At 41.9% G+C, this 18,476-nt stretch overlaps 1 long non-coding RNA gene across 1 annotated transcript in view; it reads right to left on the reverse strand.

Annotated features, from left to right (window-relative positions):
- The window catches only part of LOC311523453, a 49,124-nt gene extending 31,261 nt beyond the window's left edge, over positions 1 to 17,863 (reverse strand). Inside the window, exon 1 of the long non-coding RNA XR_014712339.1 lies at positions 17,498 to 17,863. This is a non-coding gene — a long non-coding RNA (uncharacterized lncRNA). The remainder of the gene's footprint in view (positions 1 to 17,497) is intronic.
- Positions 17,864 to 18,476: the final 613 nt, after the last annotated feature.

The following is an 18,476-nucleotide window of genomic DNA, read 5'->3' on the forward strand; positions in this document are numbered from 1 at the left end:
CGACATGGGGACCAATCCAAAACCCACTGAAGGCAATGGGTGTCTTTTCATTGACGCACTGAGTGGTTTTTCCTACAGAACTCCCCTTCCCGGCACACACACTACCCCCGGCTGTATCTCCCCTGGGCAACTGCTGAAAGGAGGATGTGACAGTGTAGCCACCTTCACCCTCTGCATGGCCCCTTTGATCCCATTTCCACAGAGGTCCCATTTCCACACAGTTTGGCTGCTCCTCCACGTGACAGTCCTATATTCTGAACAAACGTGCATACTGTAAAACATATGCACTCACTGCACTCCATATAAAAATGAAGAGGGCAAAGTCATGTATTGGATGCTTAAAACTGACGTTTTGTGAGCTAATAAGCTTCAGAGGCAAACTGATATAACAGGAACAGAAACTCATCCATTACAGTATTTCTATGAATCAATGATAAAACTGTAATGAAAGGAAAGTAGGCAAGACACGAAGAATGGGGCCTCATCTGTGTAACACAGGGCACCCAGGGAATGCAGGCAGCTTCTGTTTGTTAATTATATTCACTGACTGTGCAACTAGAGGACAAAGATACGCACATCCTATTAATGTTAACTGTACTGTAAAATAATTGAGTCCACTTGTTATCTGTGTTTTTTATCTTTGTTATCTTGTCAGTTGGGGATTTGTTTCAGTTGTTCACACTTTTGCATTTTTTCCCAATAAAATGAATATCAATGAAAACTGAAGTGTGGCAACAAAGAGCAACATGCAGTGGTGGAAGTTTGCTTACACACTTGTTCAGGTGAAATTCATCTCATTGCAAGCATTGCTGTTTCTTGCAGAACCCCCACTTACATACCTATATATTGCTCTAACACCTCTTATTAGCTATGCAACATCTCAATTGCCTCAGAATTTTTTTCATAAACAGTAGGTGACTTACCATCTTGTCCTGCGTTTTATCTCCAATAGAAAGACTATTACAATAAAAGAAAACAACATTTTACTTTAACCCCACAGTGAAATGGACTAGTTTCTTGCTGTTGCTGGAAAGGCAGAGAAGATCGTGACATTTTCAAAAATGGGTTTGAATGCACATCCTATGCCCAACACCATGTAGCCTGATTTATAGTCTCAAAGCAGCGTGATGACCCAAAATGGATGCTCAATGGGCCATGCACCGCAGATACATGGATCATATCACTGGTGTATGCCATTTTAACCAGCTGTGAAAACCGCATAACCGTGGCTGAACAATAGCAGTGAAACTACCTTCTAAACGCCCAGTCAATGTAGGAGATGTGGCTGTCACAGATGTGAGTAGAATCTCATCAAGAAGATGGCACAGAAGCTAAAAACTGGACAAATACAGTGAAACACAGAAAGCTATGTGCCTGATCGCTCCTGGGTGATGAAGAAGCAAGCAAAAGGGTGAGGCAACTCCCTAAAGTAATAGACACCTGAAGTATTTCGAAGAAGCTCAGTTGCAATGGAGCAATAAGCTAGCCACATCGAAAGACTGAAAGTCAAAAGACTGACTGTGAAGCCTTTTTTCTCTTTTGTATGATAACAATCAATTTTTAAAAATCAGAATGTCAGCGATTCAAATTTCCCAAGTGCTAATTTTAATGTATCAGAATTTTTAAAAATGTCAGTGTTAAACCCAAAACTTTAAGATGCTTAACTTTCCAATAAACTGATATATCCACATATCTTACAGCTGAATGTTATCCGGCTTCCGTTATTTGTATTGTTTAAGCATCATCTTCTAGAACTGCAGCTCATTCTATTGTGAGCAGTCGCCAAAAGCTAGTTTACTGTTCTCATATTGACATGCTGATGAAATGACGGCTAAGGCTTTCACACACTGGTGCACTGTAGTCACTGGGGAGCTTATATATTCCTGTTCCACTATTGGGTTTCAAACCTCCCTGCTGAGTAGCTGTCCCTATGTCACATCAGGTAAGCTTAGCTGTGCATTGAGCTCACAGAGTGGAACTAATCCCAGAGTTCAGCATTAGACAGAGGAGAACAATGTGGTTGAGAACTAAGCCAGATCTCTCTTAGAGGTAAGATTTTTGAAAACCAAGGATACCTAACCATTTTAAGCCCCTATACTGTGTTTATTTCCATCTCTGTATCTGTTTAGCTAACGTTCAGATCTATGTAGTTTTGATACTTACAATATATATTGATGCATTGGTGCACTTCTAAAGCTGGGGTCACCGGCACACATATAACAGTGACAGCAGTAAATCCACCCAAATTGAGAAAAAAGGCATTACCATTAACATATGGACAAATCTGAGGATGAATTTGGACTTTCGGTCCCCCAGGCATTGATACTTTATTCTTTGAGGGCCAGATTCTTTTCTGAGCCAAGTATTTGTGACCATCTCTATGCATCAGAGAGCAAATTATCTGCCCTTAGTGATTTTTTTTTTTTGCTCATGTAGAAGCAGGGCCAGAATTTTTCTGAGTGGTACCTTTGTGGTCAGGTAGGCTAGTTGCTTAGTAAGGTGTATAATTTTAAGAAGTCCCAAATGCATGAAGACTTGTGTTTTTCCCTTGTTTCAGTGGATGAAGTGCGACTAGCATGAAATCTTGCATGCACAGCTCATGTCAGAATTCTATACTTTGTAAGAAATAAGTGGCATTAATATTCATTTTCATTATTATTTTTCCTATGGGAATTATATTTTTCTTTACTGAGATTTGTAAGATAATGAAAGGCTCCATTCAGAACACTCTAGGCACCTCTGGCCGATGCTTAAAAATGTAAGTCAAAAAAAGAAAAATACAGTAAATTCCCCAGTTCCCCATCCATCACCCCCAACTTTATTTGCCTGAAAAGATATGCATTGTAGCATGACCTGAAGGTCGGCAGAGCCAGGCTATTTTCACCCAGCTGAAGTCCCACATTCCAAAGGAAAGGGGTCTTTCCAGAAAATGCTTTTCTGTGGTCCATCTTTAGCACTTCTGCTGATCTCAGCTGTGGCACTATGGCAGGGGGAGAGGTGATTTTCTCAGTAGAAAGGTCCTAACCATTTAGAGCTTTATAAACTCCATCCAGAAACCCACAGGCAGCCGGTTCAGATCACAGAGTTGGTTGGCTATGTTTGTGGCAAGATACGCCACTTACCAAGCAGGCATTCTTCACTAGATCCAGTTTTCAGATAAGACCACAAGAACGGCCATATTGGGTCAGACCAAAGGTCCATCTAGCCGAGTCCTGTCTTCTGACAGCAGCCAATGCCAGGTGCTTCAGAAGGAATGAACAGAACAAGTAATCATCAAGTGATCCATCCCCTGTCGCCAATTCCCAGCTTCTGGCAAACAGGTTAATAAACTCAGAGTCTACTAACTCAAGTTCTGCTAGCTCTGGGCTTACACTGCAGTATAGACATATCCAAGTAGAACTTATTACATTAATCTTGTCTTGAGAAAATATATGTTTCTATTATATTGTAGAAACCAACCTTGGGTGGTAACTTCATCTCCTATAAGATCATATATTTATTCTGCATAAGCTGCTAGTACTGAAGCAAGGGCCAAAATTTGGCCTGATTTATAGGCCTTAAATTCAAAGCTACGAACTTAAAATCTTGTTAGGGTTGTGATTTTCCCTTTTTCCTCTCCCTCTCTGTCAAACCAATTATTATATGTTTGACGTACAACTATCTTTACCATCCGATAATATTTTACATTTCATAAAAGGGAGGATCTGTGAGGTGTAGGAAAATTGGTGAAGGTACACTACTGGCACGGATTGAAGTATGAAACCATCGGGGAATAACAAGACAAAGGAAGCTGTCAAGGTAAAGTTTCATGATGAGGATAAGTAAAGAGGCTGCCAAGATAAGCAGTGGTAAGGTGATCCAAAGGTTAAAGGAAAGGCCAAGGCCAAATAGAAAGTTCTGGCTGAGAAGAATTTAGGAATTTCCTTCAAATGACTACAGAGGAAACATTCTTTGCATCTGTCTATTTGTAAGATTCTCTTCCATGCTCTGTTCCTTATGGACACTGAGCCACTGCTGCTTCTTATCAGTTTCCTTTAGGCATTCCCTTTCCGAGCCTAGTTACTTCTCTGAAGTCTGTTGAGCTGTGCAGTAAGACTTCTGTATTCAAATAAAACTCTTCACATTTTATTCTTTGCCTGCAACACCATGGGCGTGATTCTGGTCTGACTTAAACCTTTCTGGGTGGAAGGATGGTTTTGTGCTTGCCACTGGCCTTGGCCTCTGGGTTCAGTTCCCAGCTCTGTCACAGCCAGGCCCTGTGTAATCTTGGCCCAGTCATTTAATCTCTCTCTGCTCAGTTGGTCCATAAATTGGGGATAATAATCTATCCTTTTTCCCACCTCTTGTCTGTTTATAGATTCCAAGGCCAGAAGGGACCACTGTGATCATCTAGCCTGATCTCCTGTATAACACAGCTCACAGAACGTTCCCAATATGATTCCTAGAGCAGATCTTTTAGAAAAACTGTCAATCTTGATTTAAAAATTGTCAGTGATGGAGAAGCCACCATGACCCCTGGTATGTTGTTCCAATGATTAATTACACACACAGTTAAAAATTTACACCCTATTTCCAGTCTGAAGTTGTCTAGCTTCAACTTCCAGCCATTGGATCATGTTAGGCCTTTTCCTGCTAGATTGAAGAGCCCATTATTAAATATTTGTTTCCCATGTAAATTAAGGGGTGACTATAATCATGTCACCCCTTAATTTTCTCTCTGTTAATCTAAATAGATTGAGCTCATTGATAGTCTGTCACTCTAAGGCATGTTTTCTAGTCTTGTAATAATTTTTGTGGCTCTTCTCTGAACCCTCTCCAAGTTATTAACATCCTTGAATTGTGGATACCAGAACTGGACACAGGATTCCAGCAGCGGTCAGATTAGAGGTTTAGATTGTAAACTCAATGGACTTCTTAAGCTTCTGACAGCCAGACTGATGACAGGAGATGGATCACTCAATAATTGTCCTGCTCTGTTCATTCTCTCTGAAGCGTCTGCAATTGGCCAGCGTCAGAAGACAGAATACTGGGCTAGATGGACCATTGGTCTGACCTAGAATGGCCACTCTTATGTTATGTTCTCTTAATATGTGTCCAGTGCCTAGCACAGTGATATACTCAACTCAGTTGGGGTTTTAGGTGCTGTTGGAATAAAAATAATAAATACTACTACTAACAGTTTTCACCACTATAATGTCATTGATTTCAGTGTAGTTTACCCGGTGTGAGTGAGAGAAGAATCAGTCCAATGTCGGGAAACCATTTTGGACACCTATGATGATTATCACAATAGTGATAAAACATACAAATATTGATTTTTCTTTTATTTAGAACTAGATGTTGCCACAGCTTATGCTACTAAGACTATTGAGTTGTAAATTTAACCACTTTGACACAATTCGCAATATTAGAATGATATAAAATGTCTGTTCAGCAACAGAGTTCATTAACTTTGCCCACAATGTTCAACTTGTGCCATCTGGTCTACATTCCTCCCCAGTCCCATTGGGTTAAACCAGGGGTAAACTTGGCCCAAAGCTCTGAAGCAAAGAGTGCTAGATAATGTACTAAATTCATGCACTTGCTTTTCACTTCGGAAGCACTGGATTTGGATTCTAGGTTAAGTTACAAGTTTGGAGGTAACATCTGAGTCCCCACAAAGTCACATTAAAAAAAATTCACAGCACAATGTTTCAGAGAGGCCAGGGCTAGAATAAGAGAGTTTGTTGGTTGACATGACTGTGGATGGCACAGCTATTCTATTCTGTCCTTTACATAGGTTCTTATACTGCCCTCACCACCATAGTATCTGAGCATGTTCTACTAGTGCATTATGACATGATTAACATGTGTGTCATGAGGTTTTTTCTTTTTTTTGGAGTGTTTTGTTTAGGGAGTTTTGTTTTTAAATGAACACACTGCTCTTTGATTAGAGAAGCCAGGTAGAAGAAGTGAGCCTTGCACTTGGAGCAGAAGGTGGTGAAATTTGTGATGGTCCGTAGTTCCTGGGGACATCGTTCCGGGTTTGTGATGATGTAGACATTTGCACAGCCTCTGCTTGCATTGTATCTGGCTCAGGCTAATGTCATTTGCCTTTCAATCAGAGCAGCCAAAAAAGAAACAAGAAAGCCCGAATCAGCTCTTTAGGGCAAGGACTGTTTTTTCATTGTTTGCCTACAGGACCTACCACAATGGGGCCCCAATCTTTGAGTGAAGCGTCTAGCACTGCCATAATTTTAAATAAAATAAATAAATACTAAGAATCAAGTAACTCCTCTATATTACCAACCGCCCCACCTCCCCCCCAAAAAAACAAACAAAACAGCAACAGCCACAAAGAGCATCAATTAAGGGAAATGAACTTCCTGAGTTCAGCATCTGACCTCTTAGCACCAAAGTGCCACTTTAAAAATTTATAAATGTGGTCCCTTGAGATCCATCCTGAAAGGTGGATTGATGAGCTACAGCTTCACATTTCCCCACACTTGTCAGATCAGTCTTCTTGGGTCATTGGCTTTGCACTCACACAGCAGATCTAGCCAATTTCCTTTCTTTAGTTAATATCAATTGAGGGATTTTGCAAGCCTTTTTCATTGTGTGCAACCCCCAAGAAGTGAAACTGGCAACACTCAGCACTGAAGAGGCAGCTAATTTCAAATTTGTTGACCTCCCTTTTGTTTCTTACACTGCTCAGAGAGGAGAACAAAGAAAGCAGGGAAACTCATATGGTCAGCACAACAAAATAGCAATGTGAATTCGGATTGAGTGTTGCCTGCAGTACAGGAGTCCGAGGAGACTCACAAAAACTCACACACACATTATCCTGGCACAGTGGGGCTCCACTCTTGATCAAGGTCTCTGGGTTCCATAGTAATACAAAATAATAATCATCATAGTCTAGTGAATTCCAGCATGTGCTCATTGTTATTGGCAGTCCATTTAAGGTTCACTTTTTTTTTTACAGTGAATAAAAAGAATAATTAAAGAACCCCAAATTCTCAACTTGAATTTATTTTTCACTGGCGGTGTTACAGAAGAGAGTAATATAACTCTCTCTGTGTGTATATCTGTCTATTGAGATCTGCTTATATCTATTTAGCTCTGTAGCTGTATCTGTAGTGCCCTGTTGGGGTTTGGGAAAGATTGAGCCTGACCCTGCACGAGTGTGCAAAGGGGACAGAAACCAAGAAAGCCCTTTGTAGTCCCACACAGGGTCTGTCTACACTGCAATAAGAAAACCCCTGCAGCACTGAGTCTCTCAGCCTGGGTCAGCTGACTTGGATTCAGCCTGGGTCAGCTGACTTGGGCATTGGGGCACTATAAAATTGCAGTGGAGACATTCAGGCTGGACTGTAAACCAGGCTCTAAGACCCTCTCCCCTCACAGTGTAGACATATCCAGACCAGGAACAGTTATATTCCCAGCTTTTAGCATCTTCAACAAAGTTGGGGATGGGCAAGGCAAGGCAAAGCTGCCAGGTTGCAGGGGGAAGAGCACCTACTTTAAGAGTGCCACCTACTTTAAGAATGCACCATGGAGCCTCAGCAGGGATGGGGCTTTCCATGCACAGTGCCCTAGGGCTCAGACAGGGATGGGACACCTCCACATGGTCTTCAAGGCCCAGTAGAGCACTCTACATGGGCCTGAACATGCAAGCCTTACGAATGTGAGTAGTCCCAAGGAGAAAGAGCTGCAGGATGGAGCACTGTAAAATACACAGATATGATGTTTATTGATACTATATAGTCAATAGACTTCTTCTGCTGGTACTGTGTAATACACAATGCTAGCACAATGGGGCTCCTAGGCAGTATCACACTACAAACAACTAATAAAATGTGCCAGTAATTTCTTGAAAATTCTCTCCATTTTTTAGATGAGATGGGAATATTAAAGAGAATATTAAAATGCCAGCATTTTAGGCTGCTGAACTAGTAGGATTATATTAAATAACTATTTTGGATGGAGTATCGGTGCTTCTCCCCACAAGAAGGTATAAAATAGTTGTTTTTCTGTTTCTAAACTGTGACACAATCCTTTGGCTTTGCCACCTTTATCTGTGTCACGCCAATTAGGAAGCAGTGGTATTCTAGGATCCAAAACACTAATTAGTATGAGATTGTTTTAAAGGAGTGTTTTCTCTATTGGGAAAGTATACTGAAGATTGCTAAATTGATATAGTGCTGACACTCTAGCAAGTAGCCTTATACAAAGAATTAAATAGCTTGGCACATCCCTTGATTTATAGGAAGTAGTGGATGGATCCCCATCTCTGCTGAAGATGTGAACTTGACCCATCATGGATAAACACTATGAACAGGTCCTACTAGAAGTTCAGCTTTGAGATCTTAGTTAATATTGTAATAAGTACAGTAAGAAGTAAACACAGCATCAGACCAGGTGTCATTGGTTTATAACCATTTTATCCTACTATCTTTTGCTTGGAAAACCCTTCTCTGTTCTGCTACGCACAAAGCATGCATGTTGTCACTGAAGTGCTAAATCCCACAGTTTATTACCATAAAATGTCTGAGTTTAGAGGACATGAAAGTGTTCCATCCAAGAGGCTATGAAAGTGTTCTACCCAAAGAGAGTTCAAGGCCTTGTGTATAAAGAACACAGTTTCAGGCTTTGAGGTAATGCCATGTGTTAGAATTTTGAAAAGAAGGCATTTGTGAGAGTGGCTGTCTTAAACTACTAATTTAACATCCATATGTCTTTAGGAAGATTGCAGTTATAGGGGGAGAAAAAAAGACTTTTTGTCTATACAATTTGGGTTCCTTCTTTCTTGGGGAAAATCATGCTAATGAAATTAACACAGTGAGAAAATATGATACAATCAAATTTGAGAAAGTTATGTTATCGAGATTCCAGGACATCGAGTCTTCTTTTTGAAGAGTATTCTGAAAGAGTATTTGCACGTAATCTCCAGAATCTCAACAATTTGCTTTGATTTTTGTTGCAGTAGAGATTTCTGAGAGAAATAACATCAAATTCTCCTTAGTACATATACCCATCCTAAACCTTCCTTTAAAAATTGGAAACCAACTTTTATACATGCTCACGGGGCCTGATGCTGCTATCATTGAAGTCAGTGGCAAAACTCCCATAGATTACAGTTAGAAATGGAGTGGACCCACCTTGCAGAATAGAAAATAAAAATTACCAGCTCAAAAAATAAATAAACAAATAAATTGAAGTCCTAACATACAGACAGTAAAATACTCTGAGTGAATTCATGGCATACAAACTATGCAGTTGAATTTGCACTTTGCATATATTTATGTGTAATGAAACATTCCTCTGACATCATCTTATTTAGCAAACCCAATACCAGATAGTACACAGCTTTTTTTAATGAATACTGACACATTGCTTTCTGGTATACACAAAAAGCACACACACATTGTGCATTAGCTGTCAAGGATTTTAAGGTTTTCATGTCAACATTACCTTCCTATTTTATAAAATTCAGCAAGTAGGTTGGTAAAAACAAATTATTTCAACTTTTTCTTTTTGCTTAGCGTGGATTCAAAAATAACTTGAAAAAAGAATATGTGTGCAGATTGTCTTTAATTTACAACGTTTTCTGAGAGGTGAAAAATAAACCCATTGCATTTAGCCACAGACTTAATGCAAGTCAAAAATGTGAAGGTTTGTCTTTCTGATCTGGCCCCAGGGACTGTCTTTTTCATATTTAAGACTCCTGAAAACACACAGTGAAGAGAAAGCAAGCAAGAAAAACGTACTGAAAAACGTACAGTCTGCCCTAAGGGACAGCAGGTAGCTGTGCTGCCTCAGGAGTATCTCTGGAGTGAAACTGTAACCAATTCCTCCCTGGCTTCCTGTTACAGGAGTGTTCTAGCTGAAGAAATGTAATATTTAATAGATAAAAGTGCCAGTAGATGGCACTCAAGAATACGTAGCACAGTTCCTGGGTTTTGTATGACCAATCAATAAAACTTGTTATGCACAGCACATAGCTTTCTCTGGCTGCTCTTTACATCAGGGTGTGTGTGGGTGGTGTGTGGGTGCGCATGCAGACGCACGCAGAATTACTTCACCCCTTCATATGGAGCAGGTTAATGCCCACTGTGTCCCCGCTAGTGAATGGGGAGAGGATGGAGGGGTGGAACCAGAGGTCCTTCCACTCCCTCCCTCTCTCTGTCCCACTCCCACCCAGGCCACTTGCGCACAACGGCAGTACTGGTTTCCCTCCAAGAGGTGGAATCCTAGTCTGAGCTGGGCTGAGCAGAAGACTAAGTGTGTACGTGTTTAGGGGGCTTACTCCCCTGGGTGCTGACTAAGTGCTATGGCAATCTACACCTTAATGAGATAATGGAGTTGTGTGATTTCACATCGGTTCCTAATGGAAATTTACCAGTGAAAAAGCTTTGGTCCATTTAGACCCAGTGAATGTCCTGCTGTGGCCAGTGGTGCTATTGGAGTCTGAGGCTTAGATTCAGCAAAGCACTCAACAATGTGCTTTGCTGTAATCACATACTGCTTTATGTCCTAGGAACTTAAAGGGCTGGACTTCTTAAGCACATGATTCAATACTTTGCTGAACCTGATCCATAGACCAGATACAAAGCCCATCGTAGCCCAAGTGGGAGTCTCTCCTTTAATAGCACCACTGGGAATAGCTCCTGAAAATCACAGCTTTCACTGGGGCTACATGATTCAAAGTTTTTCTCCTTATGTGTCTCTGTGTAGAACAAGTATTTCAGGCAGTCCGTAAATCACAGAGTGCCCTGTGATTATGCACTGTAGGATTCTTACTTACATATAGCGTTATCAATGTGTTTATAATTATATTATTACACTCTAGGAGGGTGTAGGGTCAAATGTATAAGTGTATTCTTTGTTCTAAAAGACTTGTTCCCAAATACATTTGTTCCCACAGATTAAAATCATCTGATCCAAAGCAGTCTGTCAGATTTTTGGTAGCTGTTGAGACTTGTTGGAAACAGTAGGGCCTGTCATTCTCAGATTAAGGAGGGATTTGCAGTGTAATTTTGTATTGCCTTAAAACAAAGGTTAAATGCTTTGAGGGGAAGAGAGGAGAGTTTGGTGTGTTTTTCCAAAACAACAGATGGTTTCAATAAAGTTACCCCTGCAGCTAGGAGGTGGCACTTCTTGAAATTAGCAGAGCCATATCTCAGCAGGGTTCTTGTTTCCACCCGCCTGTCTCAGCAAGGCCCAATCCACTGTACAGTATGGGGTGATCAGGAAAGGCACTCCAATATCTGCCCCATTAATTGCCCCCTGCCAGTCTTTGCTCTATTCTAATGTAATGACCACTGTGCTCAGTATGATAAGATTAATCTGCTTTCAAGGGCAACTTCCCCTAATGATCTTCTATCCCCCCCAATTTAAACTACAACGAGTAGTGTCTTTTAAAAGATTCCTCCAGCAAAATGTGTTATTTCTTCAAATCATTAAATATAAAACACTCTAATTAAATCAATGTAACAACGTATTAAATTATTGTAGTGCAACTAAATTAATGTGTCTGCTTGTGATAGCAGTGCAGTCAACGACACCGTATGCCTTATGTATAAAAGACAATTTTAAAGGGATTATTTTCCAAGGTTAGATTGTTCAAAGTGAATGCCGGGGGGTTTTTCCCAGTTAAAATATTAGGTTTGTTTCAGAATGCAACAGTATTAATACTGCTACTTCTTATCATTCATATTCAGTAGGACTTTACAAAAAGAAAAGGAGGACTTGTGGCACCTTAGAGACTAACACATTTATTTGAGCACAAGCTTTCATGAGCTACAGCTCATTTCATCGGGATGATGAAGTGAGCTGTAGCTCATGAAAGCTTGTGCTCAAATAAATTGTCTTACTAATCTTTTAGAGTTCTTTGGGGGGGGGTCAACAAACATGTGGACAAGGGGGATCCAGTGGACATAGTGTACTTAGATTTCCAGAAAGTCTTTGACAAGGTCCCTCACCAAAGGCTCTTATGTAAATTAAGTTGTCATGGGATAAGAGGGAAGATCCTTTCATGGATTGAGAACTGGCTAAAAGACAGGGAACAAAGGAATAAATGGTAAATTTTCAGAATGGAGAGGGGTAACTAGTGATGTTCCCCAAGGGTCAGTCCTAGGACCAATCCTATTCAACTTATTCATAAATGATTTGGAGAAAGGAGTAAACAGTGAGGTGGCAAAGTTTGCAAATGATACTAAACTGCTCAAGATCGTCAAGACCAAAGCAGACTGTGAAGAACTTCAAAAAGATCTCACAAAACTAAGTGATTGGGCAACAAAATGGCAAACGAAATTTAATGTGGATAAATGTAAAGTAATGCACATTGGAAAAAATAACCCCAACTACACATACAATATGATGGGGGCTAATTTAGGTACAACTAATCAGGAGAAAGTTCTTGGAGTCATCGTGGATAGTTCTCTGAAGACATCCACGCAGTGTGCAGTGGCAGTAAAAAAGCAAATGGGATGTTAGGAATCGTTAAAAAAGATGGAGAATATTTTAGTGCCCTTATATAAATCCATGGTACGCCCACATCTTGAATACTGCGTATAGATGTGGTCCCCTCATCTCCAAAAAAAACTGAGGCAGTGAAGTGACTTGGCTGGATGCTACACAGCAGCCACCAGATGCCACGAGTGTTAAGTGCCCTTACCTCCCTTTGAAGTCATTGGAACTAAGGGAAGGTTGCTCAGCATTCTTTGGCACTGAGCCACAAATCCGTAGTAGAGCTAGGATTAGAAATCAGGCTGTCTCTGTTCCTAGATCTGGTCCTTAGTAGATGGAAGATTCTGACCATCAAGAAGCATTTGGCCTCTAATTCATGGAGGCGCAAGGAAGGGGTAGTTTCGATTTGTAACTCCCTTTCCTCCTTAGAGTACGTCTAGACTGTAGTCACTTGGGGTGGTTGCCGTTGGAGCCGACATACCCAAGCTAGTTTTAATCTCGCTAGCCCAGGCCACAGAACTGAGAAGCTGTGGCAGCAGGAGCGTCATCGTGAGCTAGCTTCATAATTACCCAGGGTTCTGTGTGGGTTTGTACAGCCCATGCTGATGCTCGCTGTGCTGCAGTGTCACTGTTCTATGACCCTAGCTATGACACTGCGTCGCCCTAACTACACTGACGAAAGTGCTACACCTCTCATGGAGATGGAATTATGATGTCGGTGTAGCGGGCCACTTGCTTCGGTGGAAGCAGCAGTCTAGTGAAGACACTGACATAATTAGGTTGACATAAACTGCCTTATGTCAACCTAACTCTGTAGTGTAGGTTGTGTAGACTTAGCCTTAGTGAAGCTGATTTTCCTCTCAAGATTTACACTTTCTCTCCTGTCTTCCCTCTTTCGCCACAGTGTCCAATGCAGCTCTGGCTCTGATTCAAACTGGAGAGGTTTCGCTATTTTATTAAGTTGGAAAAACTTCCATGAGCAAATGGCAGCTTTAAAAAAAAAAAGTCTCAGGGGACTGGAATCTGGTGTCTGTGTGATGCTGCCATCAACAGCCTCTGTCTCTTGTGTACCTGCATTGATGCAATCTGCCAGCTATGGAAATCAGAGACACAGAGCTGGAGTCCCTGCTGAATCCCCACATGACCCAGGGAATCAGTTACTATGGGGCTGTTATGCCTTTATGTCACCGTCAGAATAATTAATAGGAGCAGCATCTCCAGGAGCAGCATCATTCCGAATGGCTAGAGCCAACTATTAAACAATATAATCATGTCCTCCGAATACCTGACTGACCGGCATAATGTCCCTCTAAGTAGAAAAAAGATAGGACTTGGCTGCAAATAATATTAGCCCCAATTTTTATTGAGGCTGCTGGATACAGATAGAACCTGGCAGTTACCTCTGGCTGTCTAGATCCCAGATTAATTAAACATAGCAGTTCTTACTGTTTGTTCCCTGCTGGCCCTTCATACTGGTTTTGTGTCTTGAAGGGGCCAATGAAAGGGTGGAAACAGCTCCCCGGACATATGTACCCCATTGCTGTGGCTCAGAGAAGAGTCATGAAAATGATTAAAGGACTGGAAAACATGAAGTGAGGGACATAAGGATCTCAATCTGTTAATTTTAACAAAGAGAAGGGTAAGGGGTGATTGATCACAGTCAGTAAATGCCCATATGGCAAACAGAAATTTGATAATAGTGTTCTTTGATCTAAAAGACAAGTTTCAATGGCTGGAAGTTGAAGCTAGACAAATTCAAACAAGAAGTAAGGTGCGAATTTTTAACAATGAGGGTAATTTACTACTGGACCAACTTCTCAAGCATCATGGTGGATTCTCCATCACTGGGAATGTTTAAATCAAAATGGGGTGTTATTCTAAAAGCTGTGCTTTAGTTTCAGGGATGTCATATGGCTTGTGTTGTACAGTAGGTCAGACTAGATGATCCCAATGATCCCTTCTGCCTTTATAACCTACTGGTAAGGAGGCTCACCCCCCAGGTGATGGAACAACTCCATGTGAGCCCTCTTGGCGTAGGGAGGGAGAGGAAGGGGCACTGTCAGAGCACAGGGACTCTAGCTATTCTCAGCTGTCCACACATGCTAGAATATTGTTGTAGCCTAAACATAAGTGAGAGCTGCTCTGAGGCTGCCTGAAAATATAGGGAGCACAAAGGTGACTTTAAGTTCCTTTTCCATCACCCTTCTGCTCCAATCCTGCTTGAAGTGCAAGAACAGAGACACAGGACCAACCTACTGTTGCCACATGGAGGTTTTGAGTCTAGGTTGCTCTAATCCTGCAGAGGGCACTAGGGGAAAAGAAGGCTTCAAGCCACAGTGCACTGCAAATATTCTCCTCCATTTTGTTTCTCTGATAACTGGGACAAGGAAGGACTCCTGAAGCATTTCCCTTTACAGTTTCACTTTGTGTGGTCGAGACAAAGTCTTGAAATCTACCAGGTGTTCTAACAATGAATGTTTCCTATACATTCAAATAGTAGATGGGCTGGGTATAGGACCATTGAGGACATACCAAGCACTTAGAATTGTGTTTTTCACATCAGCAAAGATTTTCCTCCTCTTCATCATCTGTAGGGCATAATATGGAGAGATTGCAGTACAATGCTCTTTAACTTCTAACTCATCCTTGGTGCTTGCAGCAGCAAGATTGTCATTTCTTAATTCTACTGTTTCACATCACCACTGCAATTCCGAGAGCTGGTGAATCAAACATCCTTTCTGGCAAGCATATTTCTGGCTGAAATAAATTCAGTACATCCTCCAGGACGAATGATATCCCAGATCTGAGTTAATCAGTTACCAAAGAACTTTCCATCACTTCCTGATTCCATTTTCTCAGGCAGAACAGTCAGTCTTGAATTTTGAATACTTGCATGGTTTTCAAGGAGACCAGTTCTGCTCAGTAGTCTAACTATCTCATTAAAAACTGCATCTTATCTGGTGATCAGTTCAAGCCAAAGCCCTGGATCTGAACAGTTTGAAGAAAGAGAGGTTGTTTCAGAATAATCTGAATTTTGCCCCTATTTCTGTGGTGGATATACCAAATACTGTACTTAATTTGTGGGTGCAGTCAGGTATTGAAAAATGTAAGTGACCGAACTGTGTGTGCAAACAAAGTTTTTTTCCCCTGTGATCAGCTAATTCACATTTTTTCTTCCTCTTCCTTTAAAACTCCTCCTCACCCTTCTTACTCCTTCCTCCACTTGGCATCCTAACCCACTTGGCTTCCTCACAAGAATGAGAGAGAAGTAAATGACCTTAGCCTAAGTTTCTTTTGCAGGCAAGTCTCCTAGTGAAGTCAGTGGGAGTTCTGAGTGCACAAGGAGGATCAGGCTCTAACTTTAAATATGATACTTTTATTTAAAAAAAAGTTGTAATCATTTGTAAAATAAAGGGTTTAGAATTAAAGTCACTTCTGAGCCAATAACATAATCCTATTTTTGGATTGTGGGACTACTGAATGGTAAATAACACTTTTCCCATAAAATGTTTCCATCTGGTATGTTTTCTTGCTGAGATATATGATATTACTGCTATTTAACAAATATTTAAAGCTATGTGTGTGGCAAATTTTATATCCACCAAAACCATTATAAAGGTGAGCTATTGCAAGAAGAAATGTTTCCTCAGTAAAGTATCAGATTAAATGCTATATGTATATTTAAAACACTCTATTGCATTCTTTCATTTTGTACACTAATCCAGCCAAGCCAGAGTCTCCATAGCAAAAGAAATGACACACTGAGGCCATAATGCAGGTGATATCTGCGGTCAGAGAAGGACAAATATATGAGGATGTCATTTTCTAAAAGGTAAGAGTTGTAGCTATTCTCCCTTCACTTTCATTTGATATAGCTCTGGTCAATTTCACAGCCTTTACCAGTACTGAATGGGGAAATTGGAAAACTGCAGAATCGATTTGCAGGAATGAAGTTCTATTTTCTTTTACACCTCTTTCATCAGAGTCACTATCATTCCTGTGTTGTGTGGTATGATTATCGACAGCAGTCTGGGCACTGCTGATAATTGCTAACAGAGGGTAAAACCATTCCCGGCAAGAGAAAGTAGAACCATGTAAGCAGCAGTCATGACATAGAACAGTACTATTTTTACCTTCAATGTATGCTTCTGCAGGACATCAGTAATGCACTTGTTTATTTCTGAGATTCAAAGGTAAAGACTTTATTATCTAAGATCTTAATTTAAATTAATGGTGCCTTTCTTTGCTTGTCTTGTTTATACAAAAAAAAATTAAAAATTACAGAAAATTACTTCTCTGCTTACCATAGAACTGCAGATCTTGTTAAATCAAGGAAAGAGAAAAAACTATCAGTATCCTAAATGTATTTAGAATGTAGTGGCTTCTCCTTTCATTTAACCTGCAGTTCACAAAAGGAAAACAGTTCTGTACGTTCCTTCTGATAACCATTCAAGTCACAAAAGTGAAACTTGGTTCATTATTGTTTTCTCCTACTGGGCTATCATTTGGTCATTGCAAATAACTCTGAACAAAACCAATAGCCTCCAACCACTAATCTCTATTCCGAAAAAGAGATTGTGCTTTGTACTGTTCTAGATCATTGACAACAAAACAGTTTTTTGTCCATTAAATTAGTTTGGTTGCCTCTTTGCTATTTACTACCATAGCACCTAGGAACCCCAATCATGAACCAAGACCCCATTGTGCTAGGGACTAAACAAACGTAGAAAAGATGGTCCCTGCCCCAAAGAACTTACAATCTAATTAAACCTTTTTTGGCTGTTTTTTCCAGAAAAATCAACATCATGGAATGAAGTCCTTACTGATTGTGTTATCCAATTAGTATTACACCACTGACCATATCCCCTATAAATAGTGTTGGGAATATTGCCCTTGTTTTCTATTTCTGCTTCATGCTCCTGGTGGTCTTCTCCAGTGAACGTAGCAATTTTTGCAGGCCCAAATAAGATGGAAACAAACTTTCTAAAAACTAATCCCTCCAAGGCCCCACGTCTGCAACTGCAGCCACCCGCAGGAGAGACTGTACCTTTGTGATGATGCCGCACTGAAGTCAGCCAGTCTTTGGGTGGGCACCGATAACTGCCTGCCAGGACCAGAGCCCAAGCCTGCTTCAAAATTTGGCCACAATCTTGCAAACGCTGGGGCATATGCTTAACTTTACTGCCGGGAGTGGTCTTGTCAAAAAGCACAAACAATCATGAGCCTGCACGGGGAGGCTTTCCCCCTTCGTGAGTCTGTAGCTGTGGCGTCCCTCCTAAGGCATTTAGGCTCCCACGGCCTCGGTTTTCTGCAGAAGAGACGGGGGTGCAGGGCCACAGAAAGGGAAGCCTCTGAGTGAATCTGAGGAGGAGGAGGTGTGGACCGGTATGTCGCGGCTGGTCTAGAGGGGAACTAGCTCGGAATGGCAGCTAAGCTGGGCCCAGGAGCTGGTGTGGGAGAAGCGCGCCAGGGCGGGGAGCTGGGGCGGGACCAAGCGCCCCTGTCCCAGGAGCTGGGGCAGGGCAGCTGCCGTGGGTTCGCTTCCCACCCCAGCCAGGCGCGCGGTTGCCGCCCCATGCGGCCTCAGACGGAGGGGCTGCCAACCCTCCCGGAGTGGCCTGGAGTCTCCAGGCATGAAAGGTGAAGCCGGAATGAAAGATTAGGCCCTGGGATGAAATCTCCAGGAATTCTTCCCACCACACCTGGCAACCTGGCCCTCCTCCAGGTGCCCGGGCCGGGCGGGGCGAGGGGGGTCTGGTGGCCCCGCCAGCCCCGCCCCCAAGGCCTTGGGGCCAGCGCCCCCCGGGGTCGGGAACGCTGGGAGGGATGACAGGGCCCCCCCCCGCCTCAGCCACCCGCTGCGAACTACAAGTCCCAGCGGTTCCGCCGCGGCGGGCCTCAGGAACTACGCATCCCAGCATGCACCGCGCGCGAAAGGCCCGCGCCCCTCCCCGTCCCGGCGCGCGAGAGGGGAAGACTACGTTTCCCGGCATGCACTGCGGGCCCCCGCCAATCGGCGCGTGGTA

Source organism: Lepidochelys olivacea, assembly GCF_965140295.1.
Source record: "Lepidochelys olivacea isolate rLepOli2 genome assembly, chromosome: 7".
In the NCBI taxonomy this organism is placed as follows: domain Eukaryota; kingdom Metazoa; phylum Chordata; order Testudines; family Cheloniidae; genus Lepidochelys; species Lepidochelys olivacea.